This window comes from Falco biarmicus, chromosome 13, assembly GCF_023638135.1.
Source record: "Falco biarmicus isolate bFalBia1 chromosome 13, bFalBia1.pri, whole genome shotgun sequence".
Taxonomy (NCBI): Eukaryota; Metazoa; Chordata; class Aves; order Falconiformes; family Falconidae; genus Falco; species Falco biarmicus.
The window spans coordinates 17096886-17118782 of NC_079300.1; positions in this window are offsets into that span (position 1 = coordinate 17096886).

Consider the following 21897-nt stretch of genomic DNA (forward strand, 5'->3'; position numbering starts at 1 on the left):
TGGAAGGCTCGCTGACTCAGTGAGAACAGGACTACTAAGGACTGTTGAGAGATTTTCTTCTGCTGTAATGCTAAGTGTTATATAAAGCTTTGATTTTTACAGAATGGAGAAAAGCCCAAGAGGGTGAAATGAGGCTTATGCATCTTACAATAGCGGATAAAACCAAACTAGTTTCATTATTCCTATATGAAAGAGAACACATAGAGAGACAACCTGGAGAGTGATGAACAACACCAGAAGATATGGAATTTTGAAAAATTGTCATTTCAAAGTTCCAGGTTGTCCAGTGAAAGGGGTTGGTTTAGTTTAGGAACAAATCTCCCTAATTTGTCTAACAAAGGAGAAACTTATCTCCAGCAAGGAAATAATTTTCTAGAACAATTTGACTTTTGCTTATGCAGGCAGGTTTTTTTATTTTCTTTCTCCTTAGTCAAGTAATCACTGAGGATTCTTAAAAATTCAATAAACCAATGAAAATGTCTTCAAAGCAGAATTGTCTTTCGCTGTTGCAGGCTGTTCTAGAAGCCTGGAAAAAGCCTTGCTGAGAGGCGGAATGCAGTGTCACAATCAGCACCTACCAACTGTAACCCATGACTGTTGGTTCAGAGGGGGCATCAGCTCTGGGCATGGACGCATAGTTGGTTCCCATGCACCTGTGAAGTGCCACAGAGCCACACCACTGCTGTCCCAAGGTCTTCTAAAAAGTTGACAACAAGCCTAGAAGGGCAGGGCTGGGGCCTTGTGAAATCAGCTGAAGGCAGCCCAAGCTGGCATAATTTCCTCAGGGAAATGAACCAGATGATCTTTGGACATCCCTTGCAACCTAAATTATTCAGTGATGCTGTGATTTTTCCTGTTCAGAGTTACAGAATAAACTGTTGGTTGACTGAGCAATGGATTTAGCTTAATAAAGGGGTAACTGGCTGAAATTCAATATGTAAGACACCAGACTGGTTGATTTAGTAATCCTTTCTGGTCTAGGAAACTATGAAGCTCATGGAAATGCAATCCATTTTCTAATGTTACATTATTAGATATACTACCAGTAGAAAAACTGATTTGATATATAGTCACCTGCTTAGCACTACTGAAGCTTTGTTGAGAAATAAAGAACAAATTACTGTCTAGTTGGCATAACGCAAAAGCCAGTTCTAGCTAGTTTTTGCTTCAGCCAACAGTTTTGCATATGGAAAAGCATGCAGTGCTTACCCTGCTTTGCAGATGAGCACTATAACAAGGCCTACAAGCTTGCAGAGCTCATAGCAACGATTACTAGAATAAGAGGTATCGTAGTTAATCCATGCCCTAGACTTTCAGCAAAGTTAGTTATGTCCACTGTTGTTTATGTAGATCACAGCCACAGCAAATTGGGTTTGCCCTAGAAGCATGGGGGTTTTATTATAAGAAGCACAACTAAGTGAAAAAAGTATTGCCTCCGTGCTTAGTAAGGGGGCTACAGACCCAAGTAAGATAAAAATTAATAGGGAGCAGAGAATTAAAAAGACAACCAAAACACCCACTAGTAAAAAAAAAAAAATGAGTAAAATATCATAAAAAATAATCAGAAAAATCATTAAGAGAGAAATGGGTTTAACCACTTGGTAATTAAAGTCCACTGATTCATCTGTTAACAACTAATTAAAATTCTCTTGTCTCAGAAAGTTAACAGGCAAAACTGTCGAAAAGAAGGAAAGTGTTGAATCTGTGTCTTTAAAAAGTAGGGAGCAAAAATATACAACCAGTGTTAACAGCTGCAACGATCAAGAAAAGCTGGAGAGATTAACATCTTTAAAGTGTGTGTAGAATCCCAACACAAGATTTCAGCCAGGTTTGAAATTCAGTGATACTAGAAATGACCTTTTCCTTTGGTAAGTGTTGTTATGGTGGCCCACAGTACATTTATGCCTTTCAACATGCATTTGTCTACAGAAGCAACACTCAGTTTTGGTTTGTGTAGCTAGAAATATTTTTTAAATGGATGCCAAAAGTGCTACATGGGCATAGTTTATTCTTGGATAGAATAGATACAGTAGCATATTCAAAATAAGCAAGTGTTAAGATGTACTTTTATAGAAACAAACAGTAGTCTAAAACTGGAAAATCTGGCATATGGATCAAATTGTAGACTTGTCATAGTGGGAAGAACAAGAGAAATGAGTAAGCTTAGATTCACTAATCACAACACAGATCTAAATAAAAAAATAGCCACAGACAGAATGAAAAAGAAAAAACTGATTTCATTTTAATTCACTTATAGTAAATGGGAACTAAAGGATTAGGAATACAACAGACAGAAAAATTAATGACTTAAAATATGAGTTTGGGAACATAAATTAGACAGTAGTAAAAAAAGGCAAAGTAAAATGTACACGGAATCTTGGCATTATATCTATTAATCGCCTTAGTACTATGACAGTGAGCAAAATGTAATCACCTGTGTTCAAATACAGGTCTGGCATGCAAGCGCACCATGATCAAAACTCCAGTTAAAATCATTTTACTTACTACAGTTTTAATATTACAACTAGAAAGTATAATCTTAACCCAAAGCTAGTTGACATTAATATCCTTCAGCCTGGCTTTGCCTGCAGGATAACAATGTGCAGAGGTGGAGGTGGGTTTCTTTTTTCCCACTCATTAATTCACTGCATGATCTAGACTTTTATTAACTGGAAAATGTCTAGAGACCTGAAACAAACAAATGTATTTTAACAAGCCACTATTCACTTATTGTCTAACTGCTTACTAAAATAAAAATGAAAGTAAAATGTCTTGATGAGGTGAAACATTTGGACAATGATGAAGACAGCACTGCCAGTAATATACATTTTGAAGTTTCTATCCTAATAAATACTACTTGTTTGTACCATAAAGCACTCAGAAAAATACCAGTTTAAGGTTGGATTTTTTCTGTTTACCTGCCTCCTGTTGAGGACATGGCTATACCTCCAGTTTGATTTTATGAGTTGCATTAGCCTTGAACATTTGCCAGGCTCAAAGGCAGTTTAAAAATGTTTGCAGTGTTATTCTAGTCATGAATAGCGAGTTAAAAAAAAATAAAAAGGTGCCCCATATTTCCTGGAAAGCAACAGTCTGGCTGTTTGTTGTTTTTTTTTTTTTTAAATTAAAGTACTGGAAGAAACAAAGGGATACAACTAAAGTAGCACTTTTTATTTATTTTCACTGGTTTTGGTTGAAAAGTAGTAGTTCACAGGAACAAAGATTAGTGACTGGTTTGACTGATGACCCTATGGTTTTTTAACTGGGTTCCATAAAAGACTGTAATATGTCACTGGTTACATAGAAAACATTAGTTCATCAATTCTGAATTATTTAATTTTAAATATCTTGGGTTCAGTAAACTTTTGCTGAACCCAAGGTAGGGCTGTCAGAACTCAGAACCAGGGTGCAGCCATGACAGTAATGGACGGTCTGAGCATCTTTCCCTGTTACGAGATAAAGTGACAAAGAGCATGGACCCAAGGAAGATGTGCTGGTGGAGAGCGAGCAAGCTGCTTTTTTTCCTTCCTACCTACCCAGTCATGAGGGTTTTCAAACAGTTCCTCCATGAGTGCACTACCAGATGTTTTGTAATTGACTGACAGTTAATGACAGAACCTGAAGGCAACTGAAAGGCTGGTGCTTAGTGGCCACGCTTTGTTAGAAGACAACGTGCTTCGGGTCTTCAGACTGGTTTATCCAGGGAAGTTTGCAGATCAATTACAGAGCAGCTTGATATTATGTCTCAAGTCTGACTTCAAGATCACAATCTGAAAATATGTTATTTCTATCATGTAACCATGAAAATGAAGAAAGCTGTATTTTGTAATTTGCAATCCAGAGAACATACGTCCAGGTATCTGAGGCCATAGGACTGAGAAGCAGTATTATAGTGTTATTTCATTAAAATGGCATGTCTTTCAAGTTTACGAATCATTCACATTTCAGAGCAAGTTTTGCAGCAGTCATCATCAATCACTGATACATCTTGTGTGAGAGAGAGAAGAAAAAAGGAAATGGCCTCACCAAGTCAAAACATCAATAGTTTCATCCTCCAATTCTGAATCAATTCCTATAGAGACAAGGTCAGTTAAATTACATGCTTTTGGTACTTTACTCCAGCTGACAATCTGCTGGTTATAATGCAAGAACACAAGGGCTCAAATAGATTTTTCTGACATGGTGTGCCATCTGGCACAAAGCAGTCTTACAAATGCTGCTTCCCTGCTCGGCTTTTGCAGATCTAGTGATGGCATAATTGTAAGCCCTGTCAGTTTTCAGTAGCAAAGTTAGCTTAATGCAATCTATCTGTAGGTATCAAAATCACTGTTGCCAGATGCAAACGTTTCATGGTCCCAACTTCAAGATGTAATTATATTTCCATGCAGAAAAATTCTCCAAGATTAGAAGTACATTTGAAAGTGTAGCAGGATTAAAACAAGAAGCAGGGAATTGTATCTGTGACTGGTTGGTATATTGGTTCTTAAAGGAATAACACATTAGGTAGCAAATGAGTTATTTCACTGTTACAGGGCCAAATTGTGATCTTATTTCCTTGGATGCAAGAGAGAAGAGAACCTGCTTTTAATAAGTGAAGCAGTAACAGAATGAAACATCATGCAGTAGTGCTACTTAAGTGTTCCCAAGCAGCACTATCAGTACATCTCACTACTGAGGCAAGGATGCGTGCCTTTGTAACTTTGATTTCATAGCATTCTGAATGATGCTAGAATGTGTGGTAATGTTGTGATGCTGCACAGATGGTGACTGGTATAAAATTACTCTTTCATTTGTGACCCAACTCAGAAATCAACCTTCGGACTCCAGCAGGGACAGGACAGTAAACCAGCTCACTGTGACAGTTTTTCTCTTTCAATGAAATTTTTAAAGGTCTGGCTAAATGCTGCCGTTACTGATGGAAATCTTGTTTCCTAGACATTAGTGCTATAAGGGAAAAAAGACTGCAGAGTTTATAGTAGGAGCACCATGTGTTCAGATAAGTTGAATAGCCAGGTCTGCAGTTTTGAAAATCACATTTTTAACACAAAGATTCCATCACATTTTTTCCCACACTCATTTACATATGGCACTTCACAATATTGATTTCATCCGCCTCAGTATACTATTCAGTGTTCAAGTTAACAGAAGGCTCTCCTTCAACCTATTTATGATATGGTGTTGTTCAGTGGAGTCAATATACATTTCACGCTGTAGAGGTACATAAAACAATTCTGTACAGTTGCATTTAACAACCATAATTTTGTACTCCTACGGTTCAACTGTAGGAGTACAAAACACTTCTGAAAAATTAAAGAAAGCTATTACCTACTCTGTCTTAAACTGAAGCAAAGGCAATTGTTACTGCAGATTTACAGTACAAATAAAAACATCACCCAAAGCCTTGATTATAGCACAGGATTTTCTAATTTCCCAGAAGATTCCAAACGTATGTCATCGTTTTGCTCAGTGACAAGTACCATATCTGAACAGATATTTTTCGGTATGCCACTGTAATCTTTTACTGTTTAGGCTGCATGACTGGCAAGATTCCAGCTTTCTGTGATTCTGCAGTTTTAGAAATGCCATTCTCCCATGGAAACCTGCGCACTGTGGAAGTAACTTCATAATGGAGGCCCATGAGTGCCACTCCATAGTTTAGTGCACAGGGAACAAAGAGACATCAGTTTTCTATAAAAGGGACTGAAATGGAGGGCAGAGTTGAAAGAAAAGATGTATCTTCTGTATAGCTGTTGGCAGCTTTTTTTCAATAACATATCCAAATAAAGGATTGTGTGTGGTGGCATCAAAGTATTAAGCCCCTATATAGCTGGATGTGTTCCTTTAGGAAAATTCCTGAATTACTTGACAATTCATAGTAACGCTACTGAACACTTGTAGAGTAACTACTTAGGGATCCCAGAATTATTCAGAAACATGAGTAAATTAAATCCCATAATGAGATAAATTCCCTACAAGACGTGCATGGCAAAGTAAGGCAAGGAATTCAGATATTCCATCTCAGATCTGGGCTTTAGAAAAAGTAACTTCATCAATTCTACATTTTTTCTTATCAATTTTCACTCTGTCATGCCAAACAGACTTATTTCTGAAAAGGAAAGCTTCATAGCCTCTAAGACAGTCATGCTAGGTTTAAAGAGGAAACAAAACAAAAAAAACAAAACCAAGAGGTTTTGAGAAGGGGCATCCCAACACCTTCGTGCTTTGGGACAGTGCTTTTCCTCAGTTTACAGGATTCCTTCATTTAATGACGCTGACTTCTGCATTTCCCTCTCAACACTAGCCTCTGTATTGAGGGCTCAGAGTTTTTCTTTGATTCTACATGTTAGATGAGTTTGCCTGTTGTTCCTACGTGAGTTTTCTTATAAGACAAATGATGCCCTGTATGAAATGGTTTCTACCTCTTCATGAAAGAGGGATGGGGTCAGTTCCTCATTTCTTTGTAGATGTACTACCATGGGCTGTAACAGTTGTTCAGTGTCCCAAGAGCAGCAAGATGGAAAAATACATGGTGACTTGTTCAAAAATAGTTTAATTTCAGAAACCCTTTAACACTTGCATTCAAGATTTCTTAATCACTGACTGGTTTTTGTTGGGTTTTGGTTGGTTGGTTTCAGTTTAAGAAAAGGAGCCTTTATTTGCTTGTGCTGAGCAGATCATGTGAAAAGGAGTGGAAGGGGGAAAAAATTCCTATTTACAAAACCCAATAATTTTTAGTATTATTTAAGAAATCTTTTTTTCCCCCATTAAGTAACACTGTATGTACTTCCATTTCCTTTGCAACAGAAGCTCAAAGAATGGCATTGCTAGGAACTTCTTACTGTCACAAATTCTGGAAACAAAATCCATTATTTACAGTACTTTTGAAAATGTTATCTCTGCTTACATGAAGATGTTTGGACAATTTAAAGTAATTTCTATGCTTCCTTAGGACAAAGCATATACTCTTTTTAAGAATTTTAGCTAGTATTTTCAGAAGTGGAGGCTTGCAGTGTCTAAATTCATATGTAAAAATGTGAAATTGAATTTATTTTCATAATGAATCCAGGCAGAGTGGCAGAACATAAATAATAAGTAGCAAATTGCTTGGGTTTATGGCACTATTACCTTTATGAACTGCAAAACAAATGTGTCTGTATTATGTTTAGACTGCACAGAAGGAAAAAGCCAAGCCGAAGCAGAATTACAATAATTTATGGCTGAGCAGATGACTAATCAGGCTAACTCTAGATTTGAATCCAGAGCAAAAGTTCTATTTAAAACACATTGTATATCTGGCTAGTTATTCTTGTGGTGCCTCCCATCCATTTCAAATGAGCATTTGAGGATTATCTCAATAGGGTTCTTTCAATATCAAAAAGTGTACTATTTTCCTTTACAAAATTATCATTTTAATAGACATTCTAAAAATACTAAGAAAGGACATACAAATTTGCCAATTCCCATTTGATATGTAAATATTCTTCTATTTGCCTAGTACAACTGCAATTCATTTTAAGATGTGCTTTTATATCTTTTAAAATGCATATATCTCTGGAAATATCACATAAAAAGTTATATGACCCACTTTTAAAAAAAAAAAAAAAAGTACTGCAGTAAAAGGTATTTCTCAGTGTAAAACACTCAATTTTGGGGATATGCGGAATGACATATATTAGTAACTTTAAAAAATGTATTACATTTTTTTTTCTGCCTTTTTTTCTAAAACATCTAGCTCTCATGTGAGATGTAAATTATTAAATTCCATGGAACTGATTTCTATGGGGGGGGTTGAGAGGAGACTGAAATCTGAATTTTCCTTAGGAAAATGCAACCCATTGTATTATCAGAATAGTAACATACACTCTCACTTCTCCTCTGCCATCTTAAGACAAGACAAATACCTGTCATTATAAAACATTACAATATCCACATTCCAAGTATTCAATGTTATGTCTGACATGCAGAATTCCTAGATAACAGAACAACTTACAAAGCCAGATAATAGTATTTTCAGGTTTACTTCTTTTAAAACCCCTAAAAAATAATTAGTATTTAATTATTTTATTAATTAAAATAATAATTTTAATTTGCAATTAAATGTAACCCAAGAAATTATTTTCAGAGCTAATAACTGACCTTTTGCTCACCAACAATATTGAAAACCAGAGGTAACAAATACTCTAAATAAATAGCCTGTGCTTGGCTGGCAGAGTTGTCCAGAGTCACAAAGAGAACCTTCGAGCCTGCACGTTACATCATGAAAAATGTTTGCCAGGTAGAGTTAACATTTGATGTTCCCATTATAACAGCCCCAAAAGACCCTGTTTGGTTTTTTTTTTTGTGTGGAATGTATGGCGAGCTGCATTCAAAGGCTATTTCTGTATACATTTAGAAGCTAGGAAAAAGATGGAAGCAACAACAAGAGAAGTGCTGAATCTTTGACTGTCGTGTCCCTAAATCCAGTAAAATCCAGCTAGTCAGGAAGCTGCAACTTTTTCTTTTATCCAAGACCAGTTCAATTCACTCCACTTTGGAGTTACAGAATATGAGGAAGCACAAAAATTCTGGGGTTTGCTGCTACTAAAAACAAGCAAAGGACGGCTGTGAGACATTAATGTAATAATACCTTATTTATTGCTCTTCTCATTTTAGAGTATCTTGATTCTGTAGGTGAGGACCTACCCTGCTTATCTTCTGTACACCTGGAGGGCTGTACTCACCAGGTAGAGTGTTGCGAGGTTTGGACTGTCAGACATGGTGGAGAGAACAAGTTTGATGGAAGAATTCCAGCTGTGCTCCAGAGAGAGGAGACAAGCCAAGCAGCAATACATAAATCTAAGTTCAACACCCTCTTTCCTTCTTTTTGCTATAAAGAACAACTGTTTCTCCAGATCTACACCCAATGGAGACGGAAGAAGACGGGCAAGAGGGGGCAAGACAAGGAAGATAAAGAACACTTAACAGCAAGTCTGAGAACAAAGCAGCAATACCACAAGTGCTGGCTTGGCTTGAGTAACTTCATACCACTTTCTATCTGGAATACTTAGCAAATTTATCCTAAAATCATTTTGGTTTACTTTTAAGGATGTGGAGAAGTTAACATTGTTTTTCCAAAGAAGCACCTAAGCTGTGAGAGACATAAACGTCCACAGAAGTTTCAGTGTCCTGGAAGTGAACTTGTTAATCAGTTAAGCATTTAAGGAGCACTTAGCAGAACAACATGTGTGATTTGAAGACACACAAATCTAGCTTTGTTCCAAGCCTGTAGTAAACTGGATGGTGATCTCCTATAGCTTCTCACCCTACCAGTGCCAGAGAACTATTGTAACTTTTAACATGGGAAATGGATGGAAAGGACATCTTCAAGCAGAGAGTTAGTATCTGTTCTCCCTCAGATATCAACAGACATAGCTTTAATTATTTTAATTTGTTTGCTCATTTCAGGTAGTGTATCCTTACTAGAAGAATATGGAAAATAATATATCTCTTTCAAATATCATAATATAGCTTTTCCATAAATCATACAGGAATGCACTAGGCATCCAAGAAGAATATGTGAATAATCCAAAATACATTGTGTATGCATGTTAGAAGACAGGACAAAATTCCTCACATGCCTCAGAAGTAGAGCAGATAGTCAATACACAATTCATAAAGCTTTTTCCTGCAAAGCAGAAAACCTCACCAAAATTAGTGGTCCTTGAAATTTTCAGTATTTCAGTCTCCTGTGTCTCCCATAACAGATTGGTGGGAAATTTTCATGTAATTACTACAAAAGCGTAATTTCAGCAACAAAACCAAGAGTTCTAATGTTATTTCATGACCAGACTGACAGAGGAATGAAAATGTAGGAATCCTCATATGGTGCTTTGAGTACAATGGAATTTGTGTATAACTTTTGAATTTCAGCTCTGCATTGTAAATGGGTTTTGTGTATATAACTTCTTCAAACTGTTAACTTAATTTGAATGCAGTACTTGTTTGCTTCCTCTCCTCTCTACCTGCAAGTTAAAGACCCAGAAAAAAAAACAACCCAAAGGACAGCAAGGCATTGAGCAATATGGAGCCTAATCTAGGCTGGTTTACACTTTGGACAAGATGACCACTGGAAGCCCCTTCAAACCTCAATTTTTCTTTCATTCTTGATTTTATGACTCTAAATCAATCAGAAATTCCAAAAGATAATTGCACAGAATTCATAATAGGCTGTTGTTAACAATTCATGAGCCTCTATTCACAGAAAGCCTAGCACACATAAATAGCAAGAAAAGCCAGTTTGCCCAACACACTGGTATTAAAAAAAAAAAAAGAAAAGAGAGAGAAATGCTTAATATGGACTTTGATCACCAGATGAGAGCATAGTTTGTAACTGAGGATTTTTTTCATTATTTATTTTAGGAGTCTTCCATAGCTCATCTTTGGAGAGCAGAAGAAAGAAAAACAGGAATGACTGCTGCAGCAAGAAATGCCAGATTTTGAGGAAATTATGTGAAGGGAAAGGAAAGATAAGTGACCCTGAATTCCCTCAGTCTTGGCCTGGGTCCAAACAAACGCTACAGTGCAGTAAGCAGATGGAAAGCATGGGAGTACACAGGCAGTCCCAGTGTTCTGCTTGTATCCGACAGTACGTGGGGAGTGGCTATAGTAGAAATCTATACAAAGTGTGTGCTGATACAAGGTGTGATTTACTAAAGACTTCAGTCTCTGTCATAGTGGCAATGTTTCTCCATTCCATATTTTTCCCTTAGCAAATGAAAACACTGTGATCAGTTTGGCCTAGAATTTAGTAAGAGACCTATGGCAGTTACTTCAGATACTTTTGTTATTTTCTTTCATCTGTTCTTGACTGCTTAAAATGAGCAGATTTTCATACAAAATATGCATGGTAGAAGTCTGTAAGAGGATTTCTGAGCTTTTTAATTTTGCAGCAGCTGTTGAAGTGGGCATGTCAGTTTTTATTCTAAGCATGCTAAAAATTAGGCATTTGATAATCTTACCTGTAACTTAGACCTTATTGAGGGGAGCAAGGGGAAGAATTTCTATGACAAAAACTCATAGCAGATTTCCATATAGCTTCACAAAAAAACAGTGGATAAACAGAACAGTGATGAGTTCCTGGGAAGGCCACCAGATGAAGGAACTAGTGACTACAACAGTTACAATATATGATAATTTGGGTATAACCTAACAAAACAAACGTAAGTAGAAGCACACATCAAATACAGCGCTTTCCAATCTCAACTCATACTTCAGTTGGATTCCCACAGCTTTAAAGCTATCTCCAGGTTACCTTAAATAGAACAGAAATAGCTCAAAGGCAAAGTCGCCTTTAAGACATTCTTCAGAGGTCATTCCCATGGTGTCAAAAAATAATTCAGGGAGACTGCCAAGAAATAATGGCCTTTGGAAGAACAGCATTATATCTGTCTTTTCAGTAGGGATACCCCTTCTGTAATGCGAAGATATTTCCTTGAAAATGTTTGCTCTCTTGTCACTATTTCCACAAAGCAACAATAGGGAAACATTCCTCCTTGAAGAAAAACAAATGATCTAAGAATTTTAAAGATTACATTTTTGTTTTGCAATTCCTCTCTTTAAAAGAATACACACACACACATATCCCACAAGGAACATTATATTTCTCATCTGATAATTAACTGTTTCTATAATATCAAAAAAATATTATGATTTAAGTCAGTCTTTATTAAAATACCATCACAGACACCCAAGTTTTGTTACCGGGTTCAGATGTTACTAACTGAATGAAACCATAATCTGTTTGCTGCTGCACTGGAAGTAGATTCCTTTCGTTATTTATGCACATGGGAGTTTAGGACCAAGCTGTGGTCTCACTGAAGTTAATGCCAAAACTCCCACTGACTTCAATTAGAACAGATTTTGGCTCACAGTCTCATTACTGAGTATAACAATTAAAAGAAGCTTTTACAAGCTATATTGCTGTGTAAAAGGGCACGAACCACATAGCAGATTTCATTGAACCCATAGCCAACAGTCATTGCTATAGCAACCGAGGTTCTAACAAAGGTAGTCACTATCTCTGTAATCATCAGGTGTCTCTATAGCAACTAGAGTTTCCAGAGAACAAGAGAAAAATGTTTGAAAACTGTCAGCTGGAAGAAGAGAGGTCTGTGAACAAGAAGGTTGGAACAAAAAGCAACATAAGGGTAAACATGGCTTATAGTGAAGAGGGAGAATTGTCCCGAACCTACGCTGACAATGGCAAAGGAAGAAAGAGCAGAGGCCAAGGGCCAGGCTGGAGAGAGGGAGCTGTTCAGGCTTTCCCTTCGGCAGGGGAAGCAATACGGCACTCCAGGCAGACATTCCCAGGTCTAAATTAGTTATGTTTTGGACTTAATTCTTCTAAAGATTAGTTACTACATGAGAGAAGCAGGGCTAAACCTTGTCTGCAATAGGAGTTTAAGTCCACCAGCATTTTCAAAAGCACCTACCTGCACTTCTTGTGCCTACACATTTCTTTACAAACACCACCCTATTTCTCTTCAGTACAGAGGAAGGACACAACTTGTGTTCTTGATGCTGCTGCTGATACCACAGTGCAATTATGTAGAAATGATGGTTAACTGTTCCTGATGTTTCTTATTGACAAGTTTTTAAACAGTGTTCAAATGAAATATGGAATAGCTGCTCTTTGGGTACTGATGGAGATGAAAACAGTATCGCTCATTATAGGCCATTTCAGTAAAATATGGCTTTAGGCTCACAGGTATGAAGATAGCAGGTTTATTGTCACATAAGTAAGGCCAGCATATATAAACATAAGCCCTCATCAAAAAGTAGTTTAGTGATATTGGCAGAACCCATGAATAATAATTTTGGCCTATTCAGATTCCTACTGACCTCAGGGAGATACAAATTTGGGTGAGATGTTTAATTTAATGAGGAGTTAGCCAAAATATTCATGTTCACAGGCTAAAAATAATTCGGTTGACCCAGCATGCTTCCTCTGAAAACGAAGTCACAAAACTAATTATATATTCCAAACGGGGTTCTGTGCAGAATACCGATGCATTACAATAGGTTTCTTACGTAAACTCTTGTCTAACTTGAAGAATTGATACAAGATCCAGTGCTGGCAAAAGTCAGATTTTCATTTCATGTGTAAAGACCTCCCTCTAGTGGAATGTACTTTCAGATTTGATGCATCAAAAAGAATAGTCCACATCAAGTCAGTTGAAATTTTTCCCTTAGCAGCATTTTGTTACAACACAGTACAATGTAATATAATTTTTATCTGAAACAGAAGTCACCAAATGACATACTGTTGAACAACGTACCTGAGAATACCAAGAAGCACTGTAGCAATAGACTTTGTCAGGCAGCTTTTAGGGGTTTTGTGTTTGCTGCTATGGTATGGCAATCATGAATTCAGCTGTATTTCTGTATTCCTGTATACCCAAGACACTTGAATCAGTGGTGTGAGATCACTGTTCATATGGAAGGGTGAGGCATTATTACTGTCAACAGCCCAGGAAAGCTGACTGATCTTCAAAGATAGCATCCTCAAAGCATAAGAGCCTCCCAACATGCAGAAAGTCAAGCAAGCATGGCAGAAGGCCAGTGTGGATAATGAAATAATATCCGGCTGAGCTGAAATGGGAAAAAGGTGCACAAAGAAGGTGGAAGCAGGAACAGGCAGCCCAGGAGGAATACAGAGACATTGCCTGAGCACACAGAGAAATTTTTAAAACAGTCGGAGTTGAAACTTGCTAGGGACATAAGAAAAAAAGCGCTTCTGTGAGTATACTGACAGCAAAAGTAGCTACTGAAAATGTAGACCCATGGCTCAGTGGGGCAGAGAAACTAGTGACAAAGGACAAAGCAAAGATAAAGGTATTCAAAGACGTTTTTGCCTCATTTTTTACTGGTAAGATTTGCCTTCACACCTCCCAGCCTGCAGCAGAGCCTGTGGGACTGCTGCATTACCTGCTTCATAGGCAACTGACCTTAAACCAGTGGATATGCGCAAGTCCATGGTTCCACAAGGTGAACATGAGCCAGTGTGCTACAGTCCTTCCAAAACTGGGCTGCCGGAGATAAGCAGCAAATCAACCTTTATGTGTGCTGAGATTTCAGTGGATGAACACTACAGCTCATAGTGAACCCCTTTCCGTTTTTTAGCTCCCCATAGTAGTCTCCCACCAGGAAACTATAATTTAAAACTTACCTTTACAATTGGCATCTTTGAAGTTAAAAAAAAATACTGGAGGGCAGCAATTCAAGCTGAAACTGAACATTAAACCCACAGAAGTAAACCTAGAAATCTCGCCTTCGTGACCCTGACATTTAACAACGTGGATTAATTTAAACTAGATAAATAGGTAGTATCAGTTTCTCATAATTTCATAAGAATTCATCTTTGTTCTGAACCCATCAGCTAAAACTGTCTAAAACAGAGCAGGTCAACCGTACTTTGATAACTCATAGGAGCAAACTGCTCACTCTTTCAGAGCTTTAATTTCTCCAGAAGTGTTGGCATTTCTCTCTTCTCAGAGAGAAAAATGCACATGGGCATTTCAGTGCTCTTAACTGAAGTTGTTCTGTAAAGGCTGGTTCCAGCACGATGATTGCAGTGTTGAGCTGGTCATTACATTGCAAGGTGCATTGAGTTCACTGGTGCCCAAAAGGGAGAAAAGGCTTTGCTGTGTTGATCCAACACCTGGAGACAGCGGCGCGTGAGCAGAAATATCACAACTCTCTTGAGAGATTAAAAGTCTAATTCCACTCAACTCAATGTATACTTATAATTAGTATTGTATTTTGATTAGACAGTAAAACAGGGTCTGAACTAAGGGGGGGTGGGTGGGGGGAAGTCTTTGCTTTTTAAAACTATTTCTCAGCAAGAGCAATAGCTGTAACATATTCAATGTATAGATTATGTAGACTTATTTCTGTCACTAGAGGCTCTGTCAGAACACCAGCAATACCAAATAAGCAATAGTAAAAGCATAGTCTGACCTCAGGAAAAAAAAAAAAAAAAGGAAAAAAAAAGAGAAGACAAATCAACAGCAACCAGAAAATAAACTTATTTAATAGGAAGGCTCTTCTAAGCAGAAGAACAGATTTCAAATACGTTGAGGCCTGGCAGTTATAAACTGACACTTGGCCCACCAGCGTGGGCTTAGTGGCCTTAAGTGGCCTTAGAGCACAGTGTTTCATAGGCAGCTGTGTATCAGAACAGGAGCTAGCAAGGCAGATCTTCTTGGCTGGAATGGATTAGAGAAGGATAACCAGTTGTGATCCCACTAATCCTGTTCCAGTCTGTCTGGGGATTTTAGGCAAGCAAGCTGTGACAGAATATTTGTTGTCTGTGCATTGGCAACACATTTGATTTCCCGGTTTCAGAGTTGGTTTTTTATTTACATATACAGATGCACTTGTTTTCCATGTTTGTTTTTAGTTTTGGCTGTATTTTTCCTATGCTTGCATAATTGCCAGTATTGCTGAAGCATTGTCTCTTTGCTTGGAATTCCGACTAACTATAATTACTAGAATTAATTACAATTTTTACATGGTGCTCCTTTTCTGACTTTGTATTTTCCAAGATGAGAATCTCTCTACTGATTTACAAGACTCCTTTCTGTTCAATCTTGATAGTTTCTGTAAGAGCAGACTTCTACATCTGCCAAGCTAAGGGAGGAAGGGATTATTGTTCTGTGCGATTCATGAAGTACGGTTAATAAAGTGAACATAGAAAATAAGCAAGACTACTACCTCTTTTTCATAAAAATGGCATGCCAAGGGAGATGAAGCAAATATTTGTAGTAAGAGCACAGTATTATGAGAATTACTTGACATACTACCTTCCAACAGAAACTTAACTTTTTTTTGGCTCTGTCTTTGGCCTGTTAAATAATGGTCAAAATATCTTCTCTGTGAAAACTTTATTCATTCACCTGGCAGCCTGTTCTGAAAGCCAAAATGTAACTTTTTATTTTATCCAGATCCCTTCCCTCTTAATTTATCATCTGTTATCAATATCGCAAATACAACGCAGCTGCCGCAAAACATTGCTGTTCTATCTGACCTGCAAACTGAAACTTGGAGAGAAGTTATTTCAGTTAGGGTGGGAAACCGATGAAGAGCCTGAATACCACTGAAAATGAGGTTACGTATAAGAATGTGGAAAGACCTGAGCACAGAAAGAATCACACAGATTATCTGGTTACATTACCAACAATTTTTCAAGTGAGTCTTACTTCAAACACTGATAAAGTTTTCTGAGGCCGTACTGTGTTTCTCTGTATTTTTCATAGATAGCTCTACTTTTTTGGTGGAGTTGCTTTTCATCTATACAGACTCATCTTTTTTTCCAGAACTGTACTTAGCAAAACATTCCTCAAGAAACACCGGAGAGGCATTTTTGTTTACCTTAGCACAAGAGGTATCTTGTTCTGGGTACCTATATTTCTAAAAAAAATTATGGCATAAAGAGAACAATACTAACTGGATTGAAACCTTTAATAGAGGCTTTTTATTATATACAGGTTTCACATTAGTTATTCTTCATATATGACCTTGAGCATTTGGGGCATCCTTCTGAGTAGCCTATAGATGCCAAAACGTCAGCAGATTATTAAAAGCAAAAAGTGTTCTTAAGATCCTGTACCAGTTAGTTCCAATATGTTTCCCCCAGTAACATATGCATAAAATACCAACTTGCAAGCGCATTGCATCAGATAGTTAGCTTGCCTTAATCATCATATCTTCATATTTTTTTTACATATTTCAGATAGTGTATACCAATAATATGTGAATATTATTATCACATATAAATCACAATAATCGGTGTGAACTCTCACATGGATTGCTGCAGCTGAACATCTGGCCCACTTAGAAAATATTAGTAACTTAAAACTCAGATATGAAAATTTTACTTCTCTATGTTCTCAGTGATTACGATATTTTTCAAATGCCTTATCTGATACAGAGGAATAAGAAATAAGCACCAGTTGCTCTTTGTAAAGGACACTTGAATAACTAAGTGTATTCCAAAAGCTGATACTAAGATTACCTTTTTCTCAGATAGCAATTTTCACTCAATGACCTCAGACCACTTACAAATATTAATGAATTCCTTACAAGCCTTGTAAATTATGTAAACATTGCTATTTGTAATCCTAAAATGAGAAAGCATTGTACTATCTGTAAGGAACCAAGATAAGTCAATGGTATTTTAAAGATGCAGATAAATTGTGGCAGATAGCTAAAAACAAGTATCCTGTGTTTTGTAGAAAGAAAAAAAGCATGCAAAAAACACGCTACCTCTTGTTTTGTAGCACTTCTTCACAGTGAATGAATGACGACATTAAATTAGAAAGATTAGAAAGAGAAATGGTCACTTGTCAAACATATTTTCAAATAGGAAAGAACTATGTGGTGAGACATGACGTTTTTCAGTTATATACACAGAGTTTTATCTGTATTTTAAAAAAAATATTATTCTCTTCAAGCCCAGATGATTAGCACAAATCACCTGATGAAAAGTATTTGCATGTTTCAGTCTATATTAGTCCCTAGAAAAAGCCTACAACATCAGCTTTCTACTTGCTAACACTGCACAACAATTTCTTCCACGATCTGCCTACGAGTAAGTTTACACTACTTCGGCATGGCCATTTTAAATAACCAATTCTTTAGAAGCTTCACAAACATTAGTAGTGGCAATAGTTCACTCATGAGCATATTTTATCTTCTTTCCCAAAAATATAAGACTAACAGCATGTGGAAAAGAGGTCCACTGATGCAAATTTGCACTAATTTCTTTAGAACAGCACAGTGCAAATATACACCAAGAATTCTGAACTGTTTTGGTTGGAGGGGAACAGAATTTGGTTAAAATCATTAAGACACAGTGCCTGGAAAATAAATATCTATGATAAATCTTTCATCAAGATCAAATGAATCCACATTTCTGAATTTAATTTAGAAAGAAAAAAACACCTTAATCATAGAATGGTTTGGATTGGAAGGAACCTGAAGTATCACCTAGCTCCCACCCCCTGCCATGGGCAGGGACACCTTCCACTGGACCAGGCTGCTCCAAGCCCCATCCAGCCTGGCCTTGGGCACTGCCAGGGCTGGGGCACCCACAGCTGCTCTGGGCTACCTGTGCCAGTGCCTCACCACCCTCCTAATTTGGAGAAATACCTTTGCCCAGGAATCAGGAAACTTACATGTTGGTTGAAATTCACAGAGAATGCTCTATGCACCAGATGGAATGGAAGATGAAAAACATTGACAAAAAAAAAGCTATTTGGAAAAATAGACTGTTAAAAGGGGAAAAAAAACAACAACAAAAAAAAACCCCATGGAGTTAAAGTCGATTGTATCTTTTTTTTTTTTGGAAGATTACTTTCAAATAATCATGATTTATCTTTAAACAAAAAGAAAGCAATTCTTTGGCATAATGGACGTGCAAATTAAAAATTCTATTTGTGCCAGTGGCAGACAAGGATACAATTATAAGATTAGACAAGTATACGCGGCTCTGTAAAGAATTCATACAGTGTTTGAGAATACAAAGAAAACCAACAGTTTTGGATGTAATTTCTGGATTTCTCATAAGCAGTAACTATGATGGGTTGCTGTGTCTGGAAAGCTGATTTTAAATTCTCTTGCATCTCTGAGAGGAAAGAAATACCTAAAAGCCCAATCCTGTAACATGATGAATGCTATTTAGAACCATATCTCCCAAAATGATAAAAGGAGCTGTGCTGAGTCTTTGGCAGAAATTAAGTCCCAAACCCAACACCTGCAAGCCTAAAACTTTAATTGAGCTCACAGAAAACTGTTTAAACCATTTTCCCAGTGTCTAGTACTGTGCTTCTGTGCATGAAAGAAAGCATTTAAAAAAATAAAATAATCAATTGGCAAACTCCAGAGTGTATGTAGGAACAGAACCGTTTAGCGTAATGTTTAAAGACATTACCTGCAAGAAGTAAAAATCTGATTCACATCATTGCTCCCAACCTTTTTGTGGCTGTCACAGGTATTCTAATAGTTTAAAGAAAATAGAGGTTTGGTCCCAGGGTCCAAAACTATAGTTATATATCCTCAAAGGCTGCATTGAAATATTTACTGATTTTCTGTACAGGTGTGGGTTTTTTCTACTAAAATAATTAAGTTTTATGAAACCCAGAACATGGAAGTAGTTAAAGTGAGGAAATGCATAATTTATCCATCATCCGTTACAGCAAGAATCTCTTGCAGTATAAGCATCTTTTTATTATGCGAACATTAATGAAACACACCCTTTTAACTATCAGTAGCACAAGTTTGGTACGAGTCTAGATTAATGTATTAAGTCCAAAGCCTATTCAGCAAGTGATGACCAAATCAGTGACTTAACTGACTTAAGTTAAGCGCGTACTGGAAAGTTTGTAGTGCTGGGACACTTGGTCTTACTTTTCAGGTAGTCTTTTTTGAAGCCCTTAAGTTGTGAAACTTATAGCCTACCAAAAAAGTAAATCTTGGGACAAACATGATTTTTAGTTCAAAAAGAACAAATACAACCAGTCAAAGAAACATTAACCCCGCAGCATTTTCCCAACAAGGGCAAGGTTTTGTGATGCCTGAAGGATTACTAATGTCCAAATTCTCATTCCTGAGGACAATGATGTTTTTTGACTGACACAGTTCTTACGTAAAAGAAGTCTGAAAATGCCTTCAGCACTTCTTAAAAAAAAAAACAAAAACCAAACCAAAAAACACAAAACCCCAAAACTCAACTAACTAAAAAACCACAACCAAATGCAAAACATACCATTCTCTCTGACGACGACCTAGTTCTTTCTAGAACAGTTTCACACACAAAAGCATGACGCAACCACTACACAATTTATGTATTTTCACAGTGTGACCATTTCTTAGAAAACTCCGCCAGAAAATAGACCAGTCTTTGGTTATCAAATGACCACATAAGTTAGGGGTTTGGTATTTTCCCCATGAATTATACTTTTCCATGTAAACAAGCAAACAACAATAATAATAATAATACTTTTTTTAAAAAATAACAAACAAACAAAAAAAACCATGAAAAGAACTCCACACTTAAAAGATCTATGTCAAATTCTTTACTGGGGAATCAAGGCCAGGGAAACTGTACTACTCTTTGCCCACTAATATATTACCTTTCCGGAAATTTGTACTGTATGTGATAGTTAGTATATTCTTCTTAATATTTTTCTCAGGATACTCAATACACTATAATAGTTCATATTAAAAGAAAGAGTGCAAAAGACTGGGAAATAAAGAACTCAAATTGTTTATGCAATCTAAATTCTTTCCCCTTTGCTCCTAAGCAAAATACCTTTTATTCCTATGATCCTATTATCACATACTGGTGTTTTCTTAACATAACTGATAGAACCAATATGAAAATGATTGGATACAGAGAACAAAACTCAGAATTTTCCATCATTTCCACCTCCTGTTATGGGTTAATACATCAAAATATTATTTATTATCCAAATCTGATGCTAAATCTAAAAGAATTTGTTTCCATTTAAACTCTGGCATGGTGCAAATTGCAATAGCATGTGATTGTTTCATAAATGTGCATCAGATTATCTTGTGAGATAGGGCAGAATTATAACCCTATTTTGCAAAAAAGGGAAATACAGCTTTGGGGAATTAACACTCAAATATTTCATGTAGCAGCTGCTTTAGCAGTAAGACTGAGGAACTCCTCATTGTCTGGTGAGAAATATGGGTTCACATAAATTCAGACAGAAAAGGGAATTGAACCTGGTCTCCCAAATCTGAGGTGAATAGTCTAATCACCAAGATTCTCAGTATCATATGACCTCCTTTCACTGTTTTGTGCTTTTTTTCCATTGATTTTATTATAAGTGCCTGCAAATTACCTAATTTATAAGAGTAGCAAAAAGCTCTGGCTTTCATAATAAATAAGTATTTGGTTTTCATTGTGATAGTTACTAAATGTGGTTATTTTCAAATTATTTTTGGTTTGCTTTTGATACTTCCACACTGGAGATGGATGATCAGTCTCACAATGTTAAGGTCACTGTCATTTCTAAACTGTGACTATGATATCCAAATCAAGTCTTCATTTTTATTTTATATCCTTTATAAAGGTTATAAGCCTTGGCTATATGACTAACATTTTAAAGAGTTGCGTCAGCTGTATAACGAAATTACTACACCTAATTCCCTTATACATTATTTTGTCATTCAAAACATAGTGAATAATTCTCAAATAAAATACAGGTTATCTTCAAAGTTTTATCCTTACTTGAAATTGAGTTGCATGGTTTGTTAATTTTGGAAGTGTCAGCTGGTTTTTGCCAACTTTTCATCTCATAGAGACTCCACTGATAATCAGTTCAGAAATACAGTTTTGACTTAAATAATCCTGACTACGTTCGCAAACTATCAGGTAAAATTACAAAAAGAAAGAGAAAATCATGGAAACACAAAGGAGAGAAGGTAGTGAGACAGTATAGCCAGTGATAGAGAATGAAAAAAAAAAAAAAATCGGGTAAGCAAAGAAAAAGTATTGACTAAAAAGAACTAGAAGGAAATTGGTTTTTATACAAAGTGAAATAAAAAAAATAAACCCCTGTAAAATGTAATTAAATTAGTTTACAAAAAGGAAAGAATTGATTGTTTACCAAGCAAAAATTATTTTTAAACACTAGATGGAAGCAGCAGTGCCTCCTCAGGAACACTCCTGAGCTACAGCCCTGAAATTACTGAGTGGTTATCTAGGTGTTTCTAGGTTATTCACCTTTGACAAATACTCGATTTGGAATGGATTCTGTACAAATTAGTCTGGCCCAAAATAAAATAAAATGTATGATATTTTGACCAAAAATAATGAAAAGATTGTTGGGT